Source organism: Hyaena hyaena, unplaced genomic scaffold, assembly GCF_003009895.1.
Source record: "Hyaena hyaena isolate Hyena2069 unplaced genomic scaffold, ASM300989v1 scaffold_517, whole genome shotgun sequence".
NCBI classification, from domain to species: domain Eukaryota; kingdom Metazoa; phylum Chordata; class Mammalia; order Carnivora; family Hyaenidae; genus Hyaena; species Hyaena hyaena.
Genome location: NW_024081148.1, coordinates 420,747 through 433,273, shown reverse-complemented (window position 1 = coordinate 433,273; position 12,527 = coordinate 420,747). Strand labels below are relative to the sequence as shown.

Genomic DNA, 12,527 nt, shown 5'->3' with positions numbered 1-12,527 from the left:
TAGTATTACATAGTCTCGCATTTTAGTATAATGCCGGGTACGTATTAGGTACTCATTCAATATAATTATTATATACTAATATAACAGTTGCCTAAAATAGTTTATAGATTGCATTCAACTTAAATCAACTCTAACATAATCTAATACAAGCCACATTAAATGAGTAATAAAAGATGTTCAAAAGAGCTTAAGAATTTGAAAGCACAATTATATGTCTAAAACACTTTTTTATTCAAAATAGTTGTTTATCAGTAAAAAACTCAGGAGAAAGGGAGCCCTTGATGTATAGCTACAGTAAGATAGATAAGCAGAATGTATTGTACAGGTTAGATTAGGGGAGATGATAGGTCCCCAGAAACACTCATATACAATCTTCCTTACAATAGTAAACCACGACCTAGTGTCTGGTGGAAAATCCACCCCATCAAGCAGTTGTCTTCATTACTAATTAGCACCAAGAAAAAGGAGGGGGGTCTTCTGGATGTTTCCCGGTGAACTGACAACCTGCTGCCGTGCTTTTGTGTCCTAGGGACTCGGGTTTGAAGCAATCTTCCATTCTATGTCTCTATAATCTTATATCCTAAGATATACCCTAAAGGGCAGGTACAGCTTGATTATGAGACAAGAATATGGCAATACAACAAGGGACACTGGCTAAATGAAGAAGATCTAAACTCAATACCAGAAGAGAATGGAACTAATAAAGAACATAATGTTTGGAGCTATGATGAGAAAACAATGGAAAGATTAATATAGACACTTAGCACATTATAAGTTCTCAGGAAATGAAGGTAAATGTTTTTATAGATAAGTGTACAAAAGTATCAATTATTATACTTAGAGGAACATATTAAGTTATTACTTTAATATTATGTCTAACAGGAACTTCTGTCAACATGTCTAAGGAATGAGATTAGGATCAAATGTCAGAGATCAAACACATTGAAGACAACAAGGCAATGAGACCCAAGTAGGCGATCAAGATAGTGACAGTAAATTATAATAGGGCATTACTAAGAACTTTTTGTTAGCCAAAAAATAGAAAGGGAGATGGCTTATGCCAGAGGAGCAATAACGGGACAAATATAATTCCCACATCCCATTTCATATCCCTGTTCCTCATTTCAACTTTCAACTACCTGTGCCCCATGAGACCTTTGCTACCTGGGAATGGTATATTGTCTTTTCCTAGATCATTATACCATAACCATGTCCCACACAACCAAAACCTTGCCTTGTGATTTCAAAATGACAGCTGACAAATATGTTAAAACTGCCCATGTTGGGGAGATATTTTGTTTGTTTTATTTTATTATAATTTAATTTTTAAATGCTTATTTATTTACTTTTGGCATAGAGAAAGAGCACAGGGTGGAGAGAGACAGAGAGAGAGAGGGAGATACAGAATACAAAGGCTCCAGGCTCTGAGCTATCAGCAAAGAACCCAATGCAGGGCTTGAACTTACGAACCTTGAGATCATGACCTGAGCCAAAGTCAGATACTTAAATGACTGAGCCACCTATGTGCCCCTTGAGGAGGTATTTTAAAAGTCTATGGCTTCCTTCTTCACTCAGGATATAGATTTATTTTCTCATAGTGTTTGTGGGAGGGGGAGAAGCACAGTCTATTATGGACTGAAATGTATTTCCTCAAAATTCCTATGTTAAAACTCTACCTCCCAACGTGATTCTATTTGGAGATAGGATATTTAAACTTAAATTAAAAGAGTTCCTAATATAGAGATTTCTCTCTCTCCCTGTCTCCCCCCCAACCCTCTTATTCATGCATGGAAGAAAGACTATGTTAGGACACAGTGAGAAGGTAACCTTCTGCAACCCAGAAGAAAGGTCCCACCAGACACCAACTCTGTCAGTACCTTGCTCTTGGAGTTGAAGCCTCTAATACTGTTAAAAATAAATGTCTATTGTTGAAGCCACCCAGTCTGTGGTATTCTGTTACTGGGGAGGAAGAAATTTTTCTCTGTTCAAAGTTCTTTTAGCTGGACTAAGTATTATATTTGCATGAAACAGATGAACAGGAGAAAATAAAATTTAGTTTCCTAAGTATAAGGAATCCACAGACATGAAATTCCAAAGACAGGCAACAGGAAGCTTACCTGACATCCTGGGCTAATGGCTAAGGAGAGGAGTAGGAATCTTAAAGAGGAGGGAAAATCATTAGTGGAGAGGTAAGAGGAGATATCTGGGGAGAGGGGGGGGAGGGAAGTTTGCTCTGTTATGCAGATGTTTCTTAGGTAAAAAGGAATCTCTTTAATAGCTCTCTTTGTGGTAAAGTTTCTCAATGCAAATTGAGGTAGCTGAAGGGGAGGTTAAAAGATTTTCCTGAATTAGTTAGGTTTTGATTGCATTTTTAGTCAAAATAATCTTCATGCCTAAATGACCCATATTGGAGCAGGCTGCCCTTGGCCCCTACACTGTCATGGTAGCCCTAACACACTAATACGCACACAGCCTTACCCAAAGGACTGAATAAAGTGGTAAGAATTTCAGACATCCTCAAAGACAGGATAAATAGAACATAAAGGAAGTGGATTTTATAAAATCCTCAAATTAAGATGCATAAAGTCTTAACTCCATTTTTCTATTATCAGAGTTAAAAATTTTGCCTAATTCTGCACACTGGAAAATTAATATTACAGGGCTCACTGAGTGTTTATTATTCAAATATTGATTGATGACCACGGAGAGAAATCTTTCCAAAAGCGACTTATACTAGGATTCTGAATTTATTTATTCATTTATTTTTAATTTTTTGATGTTTATTTATTTTTGAAAGAGACAGAGCATGAGTGGGGGGGGAGGGAGAGAGAGATAGAGAGAGAGAGAATCCGAAATAGGCTCCAGGCTCCAAGTTGTCAGCACAAAGTCTGATGTGGCACTCAAATCCATGAACCATGAGATCATGACTTGAATTGAAGTCAGAAGCTTAACCGACTGGGCCACCTGGGCACCCCAGAGAATTCTGACTTTATTCATCAGCTTTCGGTGAATCGGGGCACTAAAAGGAGGAATCTATAGAGGTGATGATTGTAATGTGAGATGCTGAGGACACAGCATTCTTTTGTTGTGGCTCTTATTAAACAATTAATTTCACTAAAGAAATCAACTGAGATTCTCTTTTCAATGATGATACTCCATATACATGCACATCTGTTTTCAGATTCTAGTTTCTTGGTGTGGAGTATTTGTTGCCTCCTACTAAAACTTCCCTACAACCCTCCAAAGTTACCTTTCAACTTTTCTTTAATGAGGATTGATAAGGTAAAAATAGGAGTGTAAAAACCAGTGGAATCTGAGTCTAATACAATACAAAAAAGTCAAAGGATTTTAAAAAGCTATAACTCATTTAATAATTGATAGTTGATTTAACACTTTTAATGCCTAAAAGTTTTTAAGTTTTTGTTTTGTTTTGTTTTGTTTTTTAGAGAGAAAGAGAGGTAGAGAGAGAGAGAGGGGCACTCTCTCACTCATAGGTGAGAGAGAGAGGGGCACTCTCTCACTCATAGGTGGAGAGAGAGGGGCAGATAGAGAGAGAATCTTAAGTAGGCTCCACACTCAGAGCAGAGCCTGGGATCATGACCTGATCTGAAATCAAGAGTCAGATGCTCAACCACCGGAGCAACCCAGGGCCCCCATAAGATTGTTTTAAATTAATTGAAGCTTCTGGGGCACATGGATGGTTCCACTGGTTAACCATCTGACTTTGCCTCAGGTAGTGATCTCATGGTTCTTGAATTCCAGCCCCACATTGTGCTCACTGCTGTCAGCCTGTCAGCGTGGAGCCTGCTTTGGATCCTCTGTCCCCTCTCTGACCCTGCCCTGCTTGCATGTTCTCTCTCAATAAAACATTAAAGAATACTTGAAGCTGCTCAGAAATTTCTCCTCATTAATGGGAGGAGTGAAGCAGTGATCATGTACTGCTGAAAATGTCATCTTTTTTTTGTTAAATTTTATATTTTATTTATTTCTGAGAGAGACAGAGAGACAGCGTGAGTAGGGGAGGGTCAGAGATCGAGGGAGACACAGAATCTGAAGCAGGCTCCAGGCTCTGAGCTGTCAGCAGCTCAGACGTCAAGCCCCGACGTGGGGCTTGAACCCACCAACCGTGAGATCATGACCTGAGCCGAAGTCAGATGCTTAACTGACTGAGCCACCCAGGTGCCCCTGAAAATGTCATCTTAATGCATGGATACATTCCCTAGTATTCTTATTATCACTGGCTCTACAACATTTTCCCTCTCATTTTCCTAAGGAGAAAGCTCAAACATCATTGTGTAAGCAACCCTTCCAGACATATATTTATTTATCCGGGGCAATTTTTAAACAATTTCATGGCTCATGGACATCTGACCTCAAAATTTTGGCAAATGGATAGGCTTGTCCAATGTTTTTGCTCCTATGTTTTTTATTACCTTGTCATCCCCATATTTTCAGGGTTGAATCTGTTCTGTGTGCAAACTTGTATTATTTGTGTTCCCAGGTTTTCCTCTCAAACTGAAAATTCAACTAAAGCTGATGGTTTAAAAAATGGAGATTTTAACTACCCAAGGCATATAGGAGAATATTTGAGACCTGTACAATCATATCATCAAGTAATTGAAAACAAACCATGTTCCCCCCAGCCCCCAAGGGCTTAACTCTAGCTACCACTTTCAATGATTTAATTTTCTTCCTGTTATGTCATCTCCCACAAGATTGCCTGAAAAACAGGCTTGCCAATGGCATGTGAAAACTGCAGCTGCCTGCTTTCGGATGGGTGGCAAAACAACATTAAGTAGCTATTTATTTTTCTTCTCTTTTAGAGCTGAGAACCTAGTATAGTGCTGCTGCCTTGATTATAATCATTCTTCTTTGATCTACATATTTAAGTGACTTCTGACAAGTACTCTCCTCTCTCTGAATTTCAACTATCTTATCCATTGAATGTAGACAATAAGATCACCCCGAGAGAACTGTGCACTGACATGCATGTGATACAGATGACTAATTATTCCTTAGTATCCATTCTTCCTTTCCTATTTTTAATAATGAAACCGCCGGGTTTCAGCAGAGTGCTGGCCTCCTGGTTGAAGACTATAGATTCCGGGCTCCCTTGCAACTAAGGTAAGGCCCCGTGACTAATTTGCCACCAGCTAAAGCCAGCTAATTGTGATGGAAGTGGTATGTTCTACTCCTGGGTAGTGTCCTTCAATGCAGTTTCTTCTTCTCTTTGTCTGCTGTCCTCTTTTCCATGGCCAAATTTAACATTCTTTCTGGGTGTGTCTGGGAGGTGTTTCCAGATGAGATCAGCATCTGAATCACGGATCCCTTCCTTCATAAGGTGGCACCATCCAATCCAGTGAGGTCCTGAGTAAAACAAAAGGTGGAGGAAGGTGGAACTCACCCTTTCCCTACCTCGCTGTAGGAGCTGCATCATCTCATCTCATCTCATCTTCTCTGGCCCCCTGACTGGGATTTAGACCACTGGCTCCTCTACTTCCCAAGTCTTCTAATCTGAACTGAATTACCAGCTAGTTTTCCTAGTCTCCAGTTTGCAGATGACAGATTGTGGGACCTCTCAGCCTCCATAATCATGTGAGCCAATTCCTCATAAATATCTCATGACATAGATACAGATCTGTTTAAAAAGAAACAAGCCCAAAATGGAACCATTTGCCCCCACCCCCAGGACAGCAAACCAAGATTACTTACAATTTCAACAATTTCAACCTATCCCAAGAATGTGACCTTTTAATAGTCAATCTAAAATTTCCTGATCAGCCCTAGTGAAGTCATCTGCATAATAAAAACCCTATCATTGCCTCCATCTCATAAAGGGGTCCTGCACGCTGAAACAATCCTTTCTTTTCTTTTGCTAATAACTTCTTGCCCCACCCTCTCATCTATAAAAACCTTTTACTGTGTACAACTCCTCAGAGCGGCTCTCTACTCACTGGATGGGATGCTGTCAGGTTCATGGATTGCTACTACTAATTCTGTTTCTCTAGAGAACCCTAATATACTTGTAAACATGCAAATTCTGTGAAAGTACTTAGATAAAAGAGCTATTTAATCATATATTTAAATACCTGTGATTTCCCTGCTTTGATCTGATTTATCTTTAGGTATCAGATCAAATACTCCTTTCTCTCTGAATTCTTCCTTGATTTTCTTACTCATTTAGACACTTGCTGTGCCATATTTTCACATGATGGGTTATAATGCTTATCACATCCTATTATGTATCTTGTCATTTCCTGGTCTTCCTAAAGTCAAAAACTTGATTTCCTTAACCCTTAGCTCAGGCCCTGACTATAGTAGGTGTTCAATAAATATTTTAAAATAAATAACTAATGCCAGTAATATTGCCAATATTATTGTTTTTTTTTAAATATTTATTCTTAAAAGAGAGACAGAGTATTAGTGGGAGAGAGGCAGAGAGACACAGAATCCCAAGCAGGCTCCAGGCTCTGAGATGTCAGCACAGAGCCTGATGCGGGGCTCAAACCCACAAACCATGAGATCATGACTTGAGCTGAAGTTGGACGCTTAACTGACTGAGCTACCCAGGTGCCCCGCCAATATTATTTCCAACCTTTACAATGTACCAACCACATTCTGATCCCACAAGGTACGGGGCTATTATTTGCCCCAATGCACAGATGAAAATCTAAAGATTAAACTTGTTCAAAATCATACAGCCAGAGCTTTGCGGAGTGGCAGCATTATAGCCAATGAGGTTTATCCGAGGCACAATTATTGCTAATTCGAAATTACACAGCCAGTAGGAATCAAAGATTAGACCCAAGGTTTATATGATATCAGTTCATGAACACTTAACCACAACTTTACACCCTTCTCAGCTGACTGAGAACATGAGTCAACTAGAAGTGCTAAGCACCAACTATATGCCTCTTATTGTGCTAGGCACAAAGGTAGTAAAAGAGTTATAAAAATCATTACTTCTGGCTCTCAAAAACAGATGTCCTATTTAAGCAGAGGCAAAGAATACACTCGTAAATTCTCAATCCTGTGTGGTGGGTGGAGAGAGAAAATGACTAAAAACCAAATAAATATCCCTTAATGGTCTCTACCAATTTCATCTAAATTCATGAAGGGAAATGATGAAGTTCAATGATCTGCCATATTGTGGTGGTATAAAAACTCTTCTCTCCATAAGCACATTTATTTATAGCTTCACTAGAATGATACACTACTTATTCATGAAAATAGCCTGGTAAGAAAATACACTAAACTATGAGCTAGGATTAGCATAGATTTCCAAAGAAACTAATCATGCTCGAAAAAATGAGTCTTTGTGTCGTGCCATTCGAAGATAAGTCGATTGAAGATCATCGAAGAAGTACTGGATTATATTTCATTTATTCAGACCCAAGTCAGTGTCTCAGGATAACTTGTGCTCATATTAAGCAAAATTGCTCTAGGTGCTGGATGAGCACTGTCAAATAGATCACATACTAACTGAAAGGTCATAAAACAAAGAGTAGTCACAAATTGCCTGGCATTTAGATGAAAATGCTCCAGCTACAAGAATTTACAAAACAGATGTAATGCAGAAGTCGTGACTGTGCCATATAGTTCTATAAACCTAAACGCTCTTATAAATGGAAGGGCTGGAATGAGAGGCTGTCGTCCACCTATCAAGTATTTGTTTTCCTATATAATATACATAGTACACACATATTATCATTTTCGTGATTCATTCAACAAAATAGTAAGTATCCACTCTATGGAAGGCATTAGAAATATGTAGAAATAGGGGCACCTGGGTGGCTCAGGGGGTTGAGCATCCAACTCTTAATATCGGCTCCGATCATGATCTCATGGTCGTGGCATTTAGCCCTGCATAGGACTCCGTGCTGAGCATGGATACTGCTTGGGATTCTCTCTCCTCTCTCTCTCTCTCTCTGCCCCTCCCCAACTCGTGCTCTCCCTCTCTCAAAAATACATTAAAAAAAAAAAGAAATATGTAGAAATCAGGGACTTTGTCTTATAGAAAGTTACACATTAAATAGTTTAATTAAGAGTATGCCATGGCTATTATAGGCTGACCATGTCCCTTCAAAAGACCCCCTGACCCCATAAATATGACTTTACTTGGAAATACATTCTTTATAGATGTGATCAAGGGAAGGTCATTAGGATAGGCTAATTCAATATGATTAATGGCCTTATAAGAAGAGAGGTGACACCAAGACAGATAGAAAGGTAGATGGTTATGTTAAGATGAAGGCAGAGACTGGAATTAGGCTGTCAAAAGCTAAATTAGAACCACTGGGGCTATCAGAAGCTGGAAGAAACAAGGAAGGATTCTTCCCAGGATCCCTTCAGGAGAACATAACCTTCCTGACTCTTAATTTTCAGACTTCTAGACTCTGGAACTGAGAAAAGAAACTTACTATTGCAAGAGAAAGAAAGAAAGAAAGACAGCCAGTGATAGAGAGAGAGAGGTCAGCCAGCCGATATTTATTTGGTGCTTAATATGTGTCATGCTTTGAAGTAGGAGCTATCCATAATGTTATCTTTTTTAAAGTTTATTTATTTATTTTGAGAGAGAGTGAATGAACAAGGGAGGGGCAGAGGGAGAGAGAGAAAATCCCAAGCAAGCTCTGCACTGCAGGGCTCCACCCCACAACTACCCTGAGCCAAAATCATGAGTCCAATGCTTAACCAACTGACCCCTCAGGTACCCCCATGATTTATTTTATTTAAAGACAGTGTAGTTCTCTACTTCAAAGCCTGGTCTCACATGCCAGCTGTCTGCCCTTGGCCAAGTCAGATAACTTCTCTGTTCCTCAGTTTCATCACAGGCTTGCTGTAAGGATTAAATATGGTAATACATGTAAAGTGTTTACATTATTGCTATCTTGGTCTCACAACTCTAAGACGTAGGGAGCCAAAAGAGCATATGCCTTAGTATTTGCGAGACCCAAAGTCATATGCTGTTACACTAGTTTTTGTTTTGTGACCTGTGGCTAGTCTGGTCAACAATTTGCACTTCAGTTTCTTCATAATTAAACTGAGGACCATACCTATTTTTTAAGATGATTTTAAGGATAAAAGGTAATGAACTCAATTTGCCTATCATCATGCCTGGCAAAATAAAAATTCTCATCGAATAGAAGCTGTTATTGTTAAGAAAATTGCATTGCCCTTGGAGCTCACTGCTTCAATTTCAAATTCCAATGGTTGTTCGGAAGCTATTTATATTTTAATAAAAAGTTCTGATTGTACGTTCATAATCTTCCATGATTAAAAGCATATACATCCATAATCCCACAGCCCACCAAGCTTATAACCCTAAACCCTTGAGCAAGTTTTTCTTCTTTATTACTTTTTATGATACACTATTTATTAAAGACATACCAGATGTCTGAAGGGTGAAGGGGTCAGTTACAACTACTGTTCAATGTCAGACGTGGTAAATTACTTATCCTACACAAATATGTTCTTAATATCCAGAAGCATTTTGTATAGCTGTTGCTTGCTTAAAAACCAAAGATAAAAAAATATATATTTGAGTTCCTCAGTTCTGATTTATGTCTTATATGAGATTAACTTAGAAATACCTATTTTCATGCTTGAAAATGTTAACTTGTTTTGGTTTCAGGTTTATAACTAATTTTAAGATTATTTTATTCTATATAAATTCCATCTGCCTTTAATTTAGTTAAAAGCAATTAATATTTACTAAGGACCTACTGTGTGCTAGGTCCTGGGAATAAAAATATAAAATGGTATATCCCTTTCTCTCTAAGAATTTGAATCTATTGTCACAGACAAATTAGAGACTTTGATTATCATTAGAGCAGGGTCATTATACATTTGGTACTCTCTCTAAAAGTGTTCAAAACTGCTAGTAATTATTATAAAAACAAGACTAATTCTATTGCTCTTTGACTCAAAGTATACAATTCTAATAGAACATAAAGTTGTTACACAACTTAAGGTCTTTTTATAATTAGTTATAAATATATATGCAGTTTCAAATCTTCTAGTTAATTTTGTTTGTATACTTGTTTGCTTGGTTTTATCCATTTCAGTTAATTCTATCAGTGTTTTATGGTTGGGTAAGAAGGTATAGTGTTGAATCTGGGACACTATAGAAATCCTTGTCAATGATAAATCATCTAGATTATCAGAAAATTTGAGTTATTTTCCTGATTATAGGGGGAAAATATTTTAAAATAGAAAAACTCACAAAAATATCTTAAAATGAGATGTAACATATCTCGTACCATAAATACGTGGTTGGCATCCAAAGATTCTCTATAAATATTTATTGAATAAAACCATCTGCCATATTTACTTATCAGACGAGGCATCTGAAAATAGGTAACAAATATAGGAAAGTGAATAAAGCAGTTTCAAATGTCATCCAGCCTCCCATTTATAAGACTTGAAAAAAGATGGCTGCCCCCTCAGTATACCACAGACTGAGTATCCCAAGTGTTACATGAAATTGATCTGAAAAATGAAGGTTGAGATGTAAAGGTCAAAATGACTCTACCCTTCTCATAGTGTTTATGCATTATACCAGATAGTTTTCATATGATCGTTTCCTCTCATCTAAAAAAAAATGTCTGGAATGCAAGATAGCTCTTCTTATATTCGTTTTAAAAATGAGACATCTAACACTCAGAGAAAGAATTTTTACAAGGTTACATAGTTAGTAAATGAAGTATAGAAAATAAGGTTCAAGACTTTTGGCTCTATAATTAATCTGGTAAAAATATGTAGGTCATTTTTCGAATGGATCAAGAAGATGTGGTTTATCTATACCATGGAATACTACATGGCAATGAGAAACAATGAAATCTGGCCATGTGTAGCAACATGGATGGACCTTGAGGGTGTTATGCTGAGCGAAATAAGTCAGGCAGAGAAGGACAAATGCCATATGTTTGCACGTAGAGGAGGATTAGGAGGAACTTAACNAAATTTACTACTTATATAATAAGAACTCTTAGCGTATTAAGAGTATTAGCCTGAGTGAAATAAGTCAGGCAGAGAAGGACAAATATCATATGTTTGCACGTATAGGAGGATTAGGAGGAACTTAACTGAGGAACAAGGGGGAGAAGAAGGGGGGAAATGGTGGGGGAAAGGGAGAGAGGCAAACCATGAGAGACTCTTGAATGCTGACAAAAACTGAGGACTGATGGATGTTGGGGGGGAGGAGGGATGGGCATGGAGGAGGGCACTTGTGGGGATGAGCACTGGGTGTTTTGTGGAAACTATTTTGACAATAAACTATTTGTAAAAAAAATTTAAAATTCAAAAAAAATATATGTAGGTCATTTTTTAACCACTTTACTTCTGGGCTACTTATACTCTCTCTAGCATACTAGATCTGTTTTATGTGCTAGACAATTCTGATATACTTGTGTAGATTATTCTTCCCCCTCTTGGCCTCTCAACTGCTGTATGACTCTCTTCCAGTGTTGATGTCAATTCACCTGCTACAGTCACTCATCCCCATGGCTCCACCTCAACCTTGTCATTTCCAGCTATGACAACTGTCCCACGTCTTTGTTCCATGCATACACCTCTCTGACCAGCATCCCTTCTTTCCAACGCACTCTATTGTTCCAACTCTACCAGTCCTTATGTAGAATCATGACTTAAATCCATTCATCCTACTCTTTTTTTCTCCTTGAAGGGCTCAATACTTATAGGCATTATCTTCTTTACACCCAGAACTCTCTTGTCTTTCCCTTATTGTACTATTACACTGATCTGAAAAAATAAAGGTGAAAAATGTTAAGAATTTACAATATACCCCATTGGCACAAAGAGCTGGGAAAAAAACAATTCTATCTTCCCAGCATGCTGAGAAGTAGATGACTCTATCTTCATTTTACCTGAGAGAAAATTGGTCCTCATGGGATTAAGTGACTTACCCAATGCAATAATTAATTTTGTGTCAACTTAACTAGACTAAGAGAAGCCCAGATAGCTAGTAAAACTACTTCTTGGTGAATCTGCGAGGGTTTCTACAAGAGATTAGCATTTGATTGGTAATCTAAAGGTCACCCTCTCCAATGTAGGTAGGCTTCATCCAACCAGTAGAGGGACTAATAGAACAAAAAGACAGAGGAAGGGTGAATTTGCTCTTTCTTGAGCTGGAACATCCATCTCTTCTGCCCTCAGACATTGTTGTTTCTGGTTCTTGGGTCTTTGGGTTTGAAATGGAACTACACCAATGTCTTCCCTGGCCTCCAGCTTGCAGATGACAGATTGTGGGACTTTACAGCCTCCATCATCACACAAGAAGCCCATCATAATAAATCTCTTTCTATGTATCTATCTCTCTATAGATACATACCTATATCCATATATACTGGCATAGAGAACAGATACCCTATTGGTGCTTTTTATCTGCAGAATTCTAGCAACATTTAATATCAAAACAATTTACTTAACTTCTCTGCAGAGGTGAAACTTGGTGAAAAGATTACCATTTTAGGAATCCAGAAACTCCTTGACTGCAATTCAAAAACATA

At 38.0% G+C, this 12,527-nt stretch overlaps 1 non-coding gene across 1 annotated transcript; it reads left to right on the top strand.

The window, feature by feature from the left end:
* Nucleotides 1-6,705: 6,705 nt before the first annotated feature.
* On the top strand, nucleotides 6,706-6,847 carry LOC120247372. The gene has a single exon (XR_005532285.1). It is a non-coding gene; the product is annotated as a U4 spliceosomal RNA (small nuclear RNA).
* Nucleotides 6,848-12,527: the final 5,680 nt, after the last annotated feature.